General features: G+C 45.5%; 1 long non-coding RNA gene across 2 annotated transcripts in view; it reads left to right on the top strand.

The window, feature by feature from the left end:
* The window catches only part of LOC128122224 (uncharacterized), a 133,029-nt gene that overhangs the window by 4,755 nt on the left and 116,235 nt on the right, over positions 1–12,039 (top strand). The window contains exon 2 of one of the 2 annotated variants that reach the window (XR_008222363.1): positions 4,377–4,464. The exons of the other annotated variant lie outside the window; for it this stretch is intronic. This is a non-coding gene — a long non-coding RNA (uncharacterized LOC128122224). The remainder of the gene's footprint in view (positions 1–4,376; positions 4,465–12,039) is intronic. 2 annotated transcript variants of the gene reach the window in all.

Here is a 12,039-nt window from a genome sequence, read left to right on the forward strand (position 1 = left end):
GCCCAGGGGGCCAGGAGCAATGTTTGAGCTCCTCTGTTTGGGTTGGTCACTAGTCTTGAGGGAGATGACTCAGGTGCTGCTTGGCAAAGTCAACAGGCCCAAAATAAGGACGTCCTATGAAGGAAGCAGCCACTGGCCACCCTCGGTCCACCTCCAATCCTTTCCTGTCACGTCTCTGCACTCCTCGTCTGGTCCGTTGCTGTAGCCCCTACCACATCCTGCTCTCTCACTCATCCTGGGCTCTTGGCTGAGATTTGGCCCCACCTCCCTCTCAAATGACCTGAATTTTGCAGTGGGGATGAGAAGGAGTCCAGGCATCTCCAGGGCTCTGCTATAGTGCAGAAAGCAGGCATGTGGAGTACAGTACTCATTTTCAGCACTTATCAATAAGATGTATACTTAATGACAAAACAAACCTATCTTTCCATTCTAAAGCTTTATTTATTTATTTTAAGGTAGTGTCTCAGGTAGTCTGGACTGGCCTTGAACTTGCTATATAGGTGATAGTGACCTTGAACTTCTGATTCTTTCTTTTTAAAAAACATTTCATTCATTCATTCATTCATTATTGATTGATTGAGTGATTGATCGATTGATTGAGACAGGGTCTCACTATGTAACTTTGACTGTTCTGGAACTCACTGTGTAGACCAGGCTAGCTTTGAACTCACTGAGATCCATTTTCTTGTCTCCTGGGTGCTGGGATTAGAAGTGTGGACCACTATGCCCAGTTAACTCAGGGTTTCATGTATGCTAGGTGAGCACTCTGCCAACAGAGCCACATCCTTAGCTTTTGTTCCAAAACTTGAAAAATCTGGGTGCTAACCTTTCTCCAATCCTTCTCTTAAAGGCCTTAGCAAAAAGTCTTGTTTTCTTTTTCCCTCTAATACTGACTCATTTTGATCTCCAAAGCGCTTATAAAAGTTACTGGATATTATTTGATGAATTTCTAGGTTCCTTGAATTATTTCATGGAGGTATATTTTATTTTCTGAGCAAGCTGGTGAGCTAGCCATGGTAGAATCGTTTCTATACTTGTAGAGTTTATTTGTGAATTCCTGTGTATTCAGTTGTCAATGATAAGGCCTTTTCCCTTGTCTAGTCTGCAGTTGAATTCCTACATAGTTTGGATATGTTTGCAGATACACACCTCGAAAAGTACGGCGGATTCCCAAGGAGAGACGGGCATGTGCCGTGTCGTTGGTATTATGTCGTGTGCTGACCTCAAAGGATGCACATTCAACAGCCTGAGTTTTTGTGAGGTCCCTTCTGGCTGCAAGATCCTTTGTTTCGTTGGCCTTTGGGGCCCCCCATGTCCCCACCACTGTCTTGTCATCTATTATTCACCGAAGCTCAGCTGGAGATATAATTACCAATAGGGTCTGTGATTAAGGGTCTTGGTGCCTGTTTTTGATCTCTTCCCTGAACTAATTAAGCCTGGACAAAGCAAGGCCGTGAGTTCATTAAAGGGGCAGACACTGATTGAGTCCCTGTCCAATTGTCGGCCCTGTGCTGCTGTGGCAGGCGGTAACTCCCCCAAAACTGACAGCGCAAATGACTAGAAATTGGACGGGGAGAAGGCTCAGTGAGTGAAATCTTTGCGATGCAAAGAAGAGGACCCGAGTTCCCGACACCTTCAGAACCCATGTAAGAACCTGAGTGTCTGTGGGGGAGGGGCGTGTCTGAAACCTCAGCACTGGGGAGGTGGAGACTGGCAGATCCCGGGGGCTCACTAGCCAACTAGTCTAGCTGACTCAGTGAACCCAAGATTCGATGAAAGACCCTGTCTCAAAAACGTAAGGTGATTGAGGGAGACATCCAACGTGGAGCTCTGGCTTCTGTGTGCAAGTGCACACATGTGTACCCACACATATACCATATACATGTACATATGTGAACAAATACAAACATACACACACATGCATATATACACACACAACATATATTATTAGAGCTATAAGGCACACTTGAAGAAAATGAGCAAGATAGAGGAAGAGATGGAGGGTCCTCTCCCTTTGCCAGGGTTGATAGGAAAGAGCTCCCTACAACCTGGCACCCCAACTTTAACTTGAAGGACTAGAATGAGGGTGTGGGGAGCAGGACCACCCGTATGTGTGTGTGTGTGTGTGTGTGTGTGTGTGTGTGTGTGTAGGATAATCCAGGCAGAGACAAAAGTACAGTCCAAGGCACCAAGGTAAGGAGGAGGTTGGTATTTTAGAAGAACCCACATGCTGCTGAAAGTACAGGCATGCCTAGGAACCCCACATGCTCTACCTGGAGTATGCATATTTCAACCATGAATTCAGCCATGCATATATAATATATAATGTTTATTATTCTCTCTCTCTCTGTATGGATGTGTGCACACAAGTGTCACGTGCCTTGGGTGGAGGCCAGAGGCCAGCGTTAGAGAGATAGCTGTCTTCTTCCACCATGGTTGGAAGGAACTCAGGTTACCAGGCTTGGCTGAAGTCACCAGGCTTGGCTGAGGCATTTCCCCTGGCTTCACCAGGCCATCATCTGAAGAGCCAGCCCTGGCTTGCCTGAGGTTTCAGATGTAGATGGAGCCTGTACCACAGAGGTAGAGGATGTAAAATGTACCTGCAGCATGTGGAGAGCCTAGCTCTGGGCTCCTGTCTGCCCACCATGCTTCAAGGCCCGCAGCTGGCACTGGTGTGCAACTCTGAAGGGCAGTCAGAATGTATCAGCTGTCAGAACCGAGGAGGCTGGGGCTCAGCCGTCAGGATGTGGGGGGTGTGTATCTTCTGTTTATTCTTGCAGTTTACTTCCCTGAAAACACACGCCTAGCTGCCATGCTCCTCTCCCAAGGAGGCTAGTGCCAGCACTCCATCGCTCATGAGCAATCCTGCAAAAACAAACCCAGGTCCTCAAGGCGGCTGTAGGTGCCAGGGAGTCAGGCCTGTGGTGGCTGGGCATCCCAGAGCCTAGGAACAATCTGGTCTTCAGGAAGAGAGGGAAGAAAAACAATTTCAAATTCCAGGCGCCCAGGGCCTCTTACAGATGGTCATTGTCAGGGGAAGGAAAACTAAACTGTGAGTTAGCACGGTGGCGCCTCTGGGAAATGGGGAGGATATTGAGGTTGGGGGCCGCTGTGCAGGGTGTTTGGGCACTGAGGAAGGGGCTGGGTTAGCTGAAGAAAGAGCTGAATGGGTTCCTTGTATGAGCCTGGGAAGCATGCCTTTAAATGCCTCAGTTTCCAGTACTAACATCGTGCGAAGGGGCACGGCTGAGATGACTCAGCGGGGAAAGTTGCTTGCCTGTGAGCATGAAGACCTGAGTTTAATCCCAAGAACCCAGGTGGAAAAAGAGATCTGTCTTCCAAAAGTTGTCCTCTGATTTCCACACATGCCCTGTGGCAGGCATTCCCCCCCCCCACGCACACGCACTCACGCGCACACACACATAAAATAAAAGAGTTAAAACAATTATACAGTAAGTAGCTGCATATGGTGGCAACACACCTATGATCCCAGATATTGGGGAAGCTGAGGCAGGAGGATCATTTTATCCCAGAAATTCATGGCCAGTCTGGATAACATAGTGAAACCCATGTCAAAAAATGAATGAAGGGGCCGGAGAGATGGCTAAGAGGTTAGACGCAGTTATTGCTCTTCCAGAGGACCCAAATTCAATTCCCAGCGCCTATGTGGCAGCTCCAACAGCTTGTAACTCCAGTTGCAGGAAATCTGACAGCTTCTGGTCTTCTTGGGCACCAGGTACTCATGGAAAGGAAGCATGCTAAGGCTGGGGATGTGGGTAAGTTTGAGCACTCAAGAACTTGTCTAGCCTGCACAAAGTCCTGGATTCAGTCTGCACAAAGGAGTCATGATGGTGCATGCCTGGAATCTCAGCACTTGAAAGGTGAATTCAAAAGGGTCACTGGTTCCAGGTCACTAGTTTAAGGTCATCCTCAGCTATATAGAAAGATAAGTTAAAGGCCAGCCTGTGCTACGTGAGACCTGGTCTCAAAATAGCAGCAACCGAGATAGAATATACTGGACTGAAAATGTGTGCAGTCTGCTATCCTCTATCCTTAACCCCTCTTTCTTGAGTCAAGGATGCTAGCACGTCTCTGTTTAGTTCATTCTGGAAGGCTACTGATCACCGAGGAGAGGTGAAAAGAGACAGTGGCCCTGGATTTGTGGTTATATCGGATGTTCTTGTCAGTTTTCTGTCTCAACTGTTCCGTTCATGTCGTTTGCTAAATGCAGAATTGGTGGGGCTGTGCTGTGAAGTTCCAGCATTTGGCTAAGAAGACCCTGGGTATTTGCTGTGCCAGGAAGCAGAACGGGGAATTCCTTCCTGGCTACTTCATAGGTGCCATGTCTTTGCGAGGTGACAGACTCTTGTTTGCAGGGTGGATCTTACTGGCCTGTGTGGAGCTTGGGAAACTTCACAGCCTCGTTTGGAACTCCTCTGTAAGGAGACAGAACAAACATTGGAGGTCAGTGACTACATCACGTCCTAAGCACTTTCCATGGGAGTCAAATTCCACTCCTAGCTGCTCAGCCAGAACATCCGGAACCAGAATGGATGGGTAGACATTTGTGTGTGTGCATGTTCCTGTGTATGTGTGTATGTGCTTGTTCCTGTGTGTGAAGGGTGTGTTCCTGTGTATGTGTGTGTGCATGTTCCTGTGTGTGAAGGGTGTGTGTGTGTGTGTGTGTGTGTGTGTGTGTGTGTGTGTGCATGTTCCTGTGTGTGAAGGTACATATGTGTGCATGGAGAGGCTGAAGGTCAGTCCCACCTTAGCAACTGTCCACCTTTTTTGAGAAGTCTCTCACTGGGACCTGGAGCTTGCCAGTTTGACTTAGCTGCCTGGCCAGTGAGCCCCAGGCATCCTCTATCTCTGCAGTGCTGGGATTACAGGCATGTGCCACTGTGCTTGGCTTTTTCAAATGTGTATTTTGGGCATTGAACTGAGGTCCTCCTGGTTGTGTGGCATTTTACTGATTGAGCCATGTCCCTGTCACTGGAGGTGGACATTTTAATATTAACTATTTTTTGAGGGACATTTTTGGTGGAGATCTGTCACCACCCTTGGGCTGAAGGTACAAGGCAGCATGCATTGTATAGCCATTTCTGTACCATGTTTGAAAGCTGGAAACTCAAAGTGTGATTATAATAGGCATTTCTATTTATTTCCTCAATTTGAGTTTGTTTCAAGTTAGACTCGTGTTAGACATCACGGCTGACTTAGGGGAAGAGGTATATATTGAAACGAAGCAAACCTGTGGAGTTCTTTTAGTGGACTGTGTACAGCAACAGTCTCTGGCTTTCTTTATAGCTCAGCCTGAAAAGATCAATCAGATCTATAGAGCAAAACAGGAACTATCATGATAGGTAGGGATGAGCTATGCTGGTCATTTTCCATAACTGTCTGCTTGAGCAAATTGCACATTGAGGATTTGGGGTATGGGGTGGGGGAACTTCCCTGAAGATCCGTTCTCATACTATTCTCACTGTTTATGGAGTTTACAGAAAAATGTCACTGGAAAGTCGTTTACTGATGCATTTTGTTACAATGTTGAGTTTATTTTTTTTTTAAATTTCCTTTACCACCTGCCCCTGTGTGTGTGTCTGTGTGTGCCTGTGCATGCATGTGTATGTATGTCTCTGTGTGTGTGCTTGTGTGCATTTGCATGCACACCCATCTAAGTACCTGCAGAGGCCAGAAGAGGGTCTGGAGTTACAGGCAACTGTAAGACATGCATCGTGGAAGCTGGGACTGAACTCAGGATCCCTAGAAAAGTTGAAGTGCTCTTAATGGCTGGTTCCTTTCTTTCTTTCTTTCTTTCTTTCTTTCTTTCTTTCTTTCTTTCTTTCTTTCTTTCTTTCTCTTTCTTTCTTTCTTTTCTTCCTTCCTCCCTCCCTCCCTTCCTCCCTTCCCCCTTCCTCCCTCCCTCCCTCCCTTCCTTCCTTCCTTCCTTCCTTCCTTCCTTCCTTCCTTCCTTCCTTCCTCCCTCCCTCCCTCCCTCCCTCCCTCTCTCTCTCTCTCTCTCTCTCTCTCTCTCTCTCTCTCTCTCTCTCTCTCTCTCCCTCTCTCTCTCTCTCTTTCTGAGACAGGGTCTAACTATGTAGCCTTAGCTGAACTTGACCTCCCTGTATGAATCAGACTGGCCTGGAACACAGAGATCCACCTGCCTCTGCCTCCTGAGTGCTGGGCCACCACAGCTCAGAGTTTCTTCATTACTGCTGTATAGTTAAAACTCCTCTTTGTATACATTTGTTTGGACTCACTTATAAACCCAGGGATTCCTGAGTATGTCTGAAGATTAGTCCTTAAGAATGCTGGTCCTCAGCAAGGGTTTTGTCCAGAGGCTTCTGGGACAAATAACTAAAATAAAAATACCGATTTTGTTGTTTATTGTTTCCTGTTCTTTTCTCTTAAGACACTGTAATGTTTTTATTTCTGTTTTGGTGTGTGTGATTATGCTTACACTTACACATGTTTCTTCAGGTGCCTATGTACAGCCACCAGCTTTTTATGGGGGTTCTGGGATTTGAACTCAGGTCCTTAGGCTTGCACAGTAGGTGTTCTACCTGTTTAGCTATCTCCCAGCCACAGCTCTTCTCTTGCCCCATTTTTAACTTGAATTATATTTGTTCTGTAAACACCACACCACAAGACAAACAGCATTTGGAAGTTGTTTGCTAAATTTACTTCTATTTTTAGTATATTTCTTTATTTTTTGAAATTGAAATGTAATTACATCATTTTCCCCTTTCCCTTTCTTCCTTCCAACCCTTCCAGTGTACCCCACCTTGCTCTCTCTCAGACTCGTGGCCTATATCTTTTCAATTGTTGTTACATAAACACACATTGTATAAATTCCTAAATATATAAGTACAATCTTCTTAGTCCATATATTATTGCTTGTACGTATATGACTTCACAGCTGACCCCTTGGTTCTGGACAACCAATTTGAGGGCTCTTCCCTGGGAAAGACTATTTAGCTCTCACAATTCCTTAGCTGCTTGTAGTTCTAGGGCTGGGGTCCTGTGAGATTTCTCCCTTCCTTGTTAGTATGTCTGGGGGTGGAATTTTTGTTCAGGTCTTGTTTTGGTAGCCATATTGATGTGCTGTTCCCAGGTGAAGCTTCTCTGATGCGTCTAGGAGACAGAGTCACACAGCAAACTCCCTGCTCCCTTGGTTCTGACAATCTTTCTGTCCCCTGTTCTGCTGTGGAACCCAAGCCTTAGGTTCAGAACTTGTGTTGTAGCAATTGGGGGCTGGCCACCACATGCTCACTTGTTCTCTGTAGTTTTGCTGGTTGTGGTTTTCTGTAATGGTCTCTGTCTGTTGCAAGGAGATGTTTTTTCGATGGGGGTTGTTTTAGGTCTTACATGTCCATTTCTTGCAAAGCCAGGACCAGGGTGATTAAAACATATTGGGCACAGAATACAAGGAGCCACTCACTCCTAGCCATCCAGGTCCATGGCCAGTGCTTGAGTTTGAATGTCTCTGGCATTATATGTCATCTCACTCAGGCTCTGGCACTGAGCAACAGAACATTTCCATTAAGTATTTCAAAACAATATTTTTAAGAATGACTGGCATGGGGCTGGAAAGATGGCTCCGAGGTTGAGTCCTCTTGCAGAAGATCTGAGTTTAGTTTCTAAAGCCAACGTGGGATGGCTCACAATTGCCTATAACTTTAGCTCCAAGGGATCTGACATCTTCTGGACTCTGAGGGTACCTGCACTCACAGTGCACACACACACACACACACACACACACACACGCAATTAGAAATAATAATAAAAATAAATCTTTTAAAAAGGAAATAATGATGAGTGTTACATGTTCCCTCCATCTCAGAAGATGTGACTCATATACATTTGCTTACTTTTTCTCACACGAAACCCTGTAAAGCAGGCACAATCCATACCACCCCTGTTTTATAGGGAAGGAAACTAAAACATGGAGTTGTTAACTGAATGTTCCATGGCTGTTCCTGTAGGAAGCGCCAGATCTGAGATTTGGATTCGGGCCACCTGATTTTCAGCTCTTGACCTCATATTTTCCACTATATACCTCCCCAAGGATGTCGCATGCCCTCGAGAGGTTGCGCAGCTGGTTTGCTGAACACCCAGGTCCCACGCTCACTGTGTAATAGAAGAAGTCAATCGTATTACTTGGGATTGGAAACTATCCTCAAGAATTTTCAGAGTAGGGGCTGGAGAGGTGGCTCAGTGGTTAAGAGCACCTGCTGCTCTTCCAGAGCAGACTGGAATTTGCTTCCCATCACCCACTGGGGGGCTTACAAGCACTGTGACTCCAGCTCTAGGGGATCACACACCCTTTTCTGGCATCCATGGACACTTGCATGCACATGCAAATGCGCACATAAAACAAACAAACAAACAAAAAAAAGCATCTTCAGAGTAGTTCTCCAAAGAGAAAGAGTTCAAATGGCAAACTCCAAGACGGCTCCTTTGCCTCAGGGTCTTTGATTTGGGGTCGCTCCACTTATATATCCATTCAACAAACATTTATGGAGTCCTTCATATGTGCCCAGGCACAGTTCTGATTGCTGTAAATCGGAGTTCTGGGGACACTGATGCCTTCATCCTCATTCAGTTTCACTATAATAGGGAGGAGAAATCAGACGTTAATAAACAAGCAAATATAGAAGCCAACGCCAGAAAGAAAGTTCAATTTTCCAAAAGGCTTCGAGGGTATGAGTATTGGGTGATGGAGGTCAAGGGAGCTTTTTTTTTTTTTTGAGGAAGTAGCATTTGAACAGAATCTTGAGTGACGTGAAGTAAAGAACAAGTGTGATCCTCACACAGCAGGGTTGTAGCTATTTTATAAATAAGAAATTTCCATTGTGTATTTGACTTTACCTTGAAAAAACAGCACCAGATCAACACAACCCACAAGCACATCTTTCACCAAGTCATCAAGGCCATTTTAATCTCGTTTCTGTGGCAAGAGGGAGTGGGTCAGGGAGATGGTCCATAAAACTATTTGCCTCCTGGGCATAATCTTCTGACTGTGGGTTTGAGGACTGCTGAGTGATTCTCTGTTTGTTCTCCTGGATTAAATTAGGGTCGGGGCAGCTTCTATTTTGTACTTTTGTTCCTGAGCCTCTGGTGGACCCGAGCATCCGGCATTCTTCATTTGTATTGATTCCCTTGGAGGAAAATGTTGTGGCAGAAACTGCCCTGTGCATGCAAAAATACACCCTGATGGACAGCCGCGACCTCTATTTCCATTGGCTGTTCCTCCAAGCAGAGCTGCCAGGCCTCTGATTTGAAGTGTTGTAAAATGAAACACTAGGTTTTCGTTCTCACTGGGAGCTAGGTCAAGGACAGAGGCTGAGGAGTCAATGTCATACGTAATATACTGGACATGTGAGCATCCTGGGTGAGTGAGGCTGGGTCCTTCTTCCACGAAGAGATGTGATGATGCCCTCAATTTGCTTGAGGATAAGGGGCCGAGTTGGCCAGCATCTTTTGATCCTAGCCCAGATTCACTACAAGTTTCCATCAGCAGGTTACCTGGGTTGACCTGATTGTTATGAAAGTGGATGTTGTGGATGTTCCCCAAGGCATCTTTGGCTGGAGGCAATATTTTAGCTTTGTTCAGAATCAAATTGTAGTTTTGGGGGTAAGAAAACACTTTTTGCCAACCCAGAACTTCGCTTCAGGCTTTGCCCTGTTTGCTGTTCCTTGGAAGGCTTTGAGTGTCTCATCTGCGCCTCTCTTTCGGATGACCGATCACTTAGCTGAAAACTCCAAGTTCATGGCAGTGCATAGAGGTCTGCCACATTTGTAGCAAGGCACACTGGGATAAAGGAGAAAGAGAGGAAAGGCAGGGAGGGTGGGTAGAAAATAAGGAAGAAAGAAGACATTTCTAATCCATCCAGGGAGAGGGTGATTGTCTGCAGGGTTGATGCGAACCCTAGAAATTAGTACACCGGGAGATTTCACACAGTGATTCAAAGTTTCTGAGCCTCGGGTTTTTTCCTCTGGGAAAGAAGAACCAAGAAACTGATTCCACTGAGATAAGCCCAGTCAGACATGGTCACGTCTGTGGTATTCAATGGACTGCTGAATTCAGGATAACTTTACCAACCTCTGAGTTACTCTATCACAACTCTAGCTGGCCCCCGAGACCTCTGTTGCACCACCTGCTGGGGTGAAGCTGTCCCCTTGTGTTAGTCAGGGTTCTCTAGAGGATCAGGACAGACAGAATGAACACAGGTTCTAAATGGGGCTGGATTCCACAGGCTGGGGCATTGGACAGTGACTGTCTGCACATGACAGAGGCTGAGTATGAAGACAGTGGAGTCTGATGCCAGTGACGTTGGCACCAGCAGTAGCACCAGCAGGGACAGATACAGCCAGAGGCAAAGGCAAGGCACCCAGGCACCCTGCTCTTTCATCCAGCCTCTTTCATCTGGGATACAGCTGGAAGTGCCCCTCCTGCACAATGGTGGGTCAGTCTTTCTCTTAATCTTTCTGGAAGTGCCTCCACAGAGCTGTCCAGAGATGTGTCTCCTAGTTGACTCCAGATCCAATCAAGTTGACAGGCAAGATTAAACATTATACCCGCATACCTCAGATTACAAAGACTGTACATAGCCAAAGCTTTTTTTGATCAACGAACCCTTCTCTATTTTATATATGTATGTAGTACAAAGATGTGTATGCATTTGAGGACACACGAATGGAAGGGTGTTTATGCATGTGTGTCCACATGCACATGGAGGTCAGAAGTTGATGTCTAGAATCATTTTCATTATTCTCCCACCTTACTCGTTGAGGCAGGTCTCTCAATCAAACCCAGATATTACTGATATGGCTAGATTCCTAACCAGCTTGCTTTGAGAATCCTCCATCTCTTACCAAGACTGGAGAATTAAGTCAGGTCACCATGACCACCAGGCATTTGACACAGGTCCTGGGGATTAGAACTCTGCTCCCTGAGTATTCTCCTCAGCCCCTGATGCAAGAATTTCACAGCAGTTTAGATACTAGTAAAGTCACTGGATGGTGTGATGTCTTCTCTTGTTGCAGTCTTGGATGGCCTGCTGAAGTCAGTCTTTAATCATATGTCAATCTGAAGGTTGCCAAGGAGGTGTCTTGTGACATGACTTGTATTTAAACCCATTGACTTTTAAGTAAAGCAGATTATCCCCCCAAAGATGGGTGGATTTCATCTAACTGACTGAAGGCCCTGAGAACAGATACAGCTTTCCCAGAGAAGAAATTCTGCATGGTAGCATCCACTCCTACCTCAGTTTTCAGCCCGCCCTGTGGAGTTGAGACTTTTCTCATTTCCTACCACTGCATAAGCCAGTTCCGGAAAATACACGAACAAACAAGTATCTGTGTTTTCTATTATATGTTATTGTATTATTTTACAATGATTGTATTTCATAAGCACAAATTATTGTTGTTTTATATGTATTGAGTAAAATTTTATTGTAGTATGTACTATTACATATTATCATATGCATTCTATAGCAAATTATAGAGATTATAAGCACATATTTGTATTTTATGTATATAGGGGTCTGATTATGTTTTCTGGAGAATCTGGACAGTAGAATCTTCTTCTGTATGCACACACATACCCAGGCACACGCACACTATGCTTACATATAATTTTATGTAGGAGTTTTTTTATTGTTGTTTATTGTCCCTCCATTACAGGAATCCAGACCTCAGATCTCACTGAAAAACAGAGAAAGGCACTTCCTTGGCTTGATGAGCTGGATTTCCTAATCCCATGTTGAGAAGAGGACTTCAGGGAAGATTGGATGCCTTCCCAGGCGGAGACCAATGTCTGGTCCTTGAAAGGCTTCCCAGCCATTGGGTGGAGTGTGCCACTCTCCGTGTCGTGTTGCTTGGCTTTTCTGGGCATTTCCACACCCCAAGATTGGTGGTGGTGGTTTGTTTAAAATTAGTTTTTGTTTGGCCTGTGGAGAAAGAGCAAATTGCAGAGTCTATGTTGGATTCAGAGATTTTTGCATTTGAGGTTCTGGGGGTTGTGTGATTCGTCTA

This window comes from Peromyscus californicus, unplaced genomic scaffold (assembly GCF_007827085.1).
Source record: "Peromyscus californicus insignis strain IS unplaced genomic scaffold, ASM782708v3 Scaffold_3__1_contigs__length_106647218, whole genome shotgun sequence".
Taxonomy (NCBI): domain Eukaryota; kingdom Metazoa; phylum Chordata; class Mammalia; order Rodentia; family Cricetidae; genus Peromyscus; species Peromyscus californicus.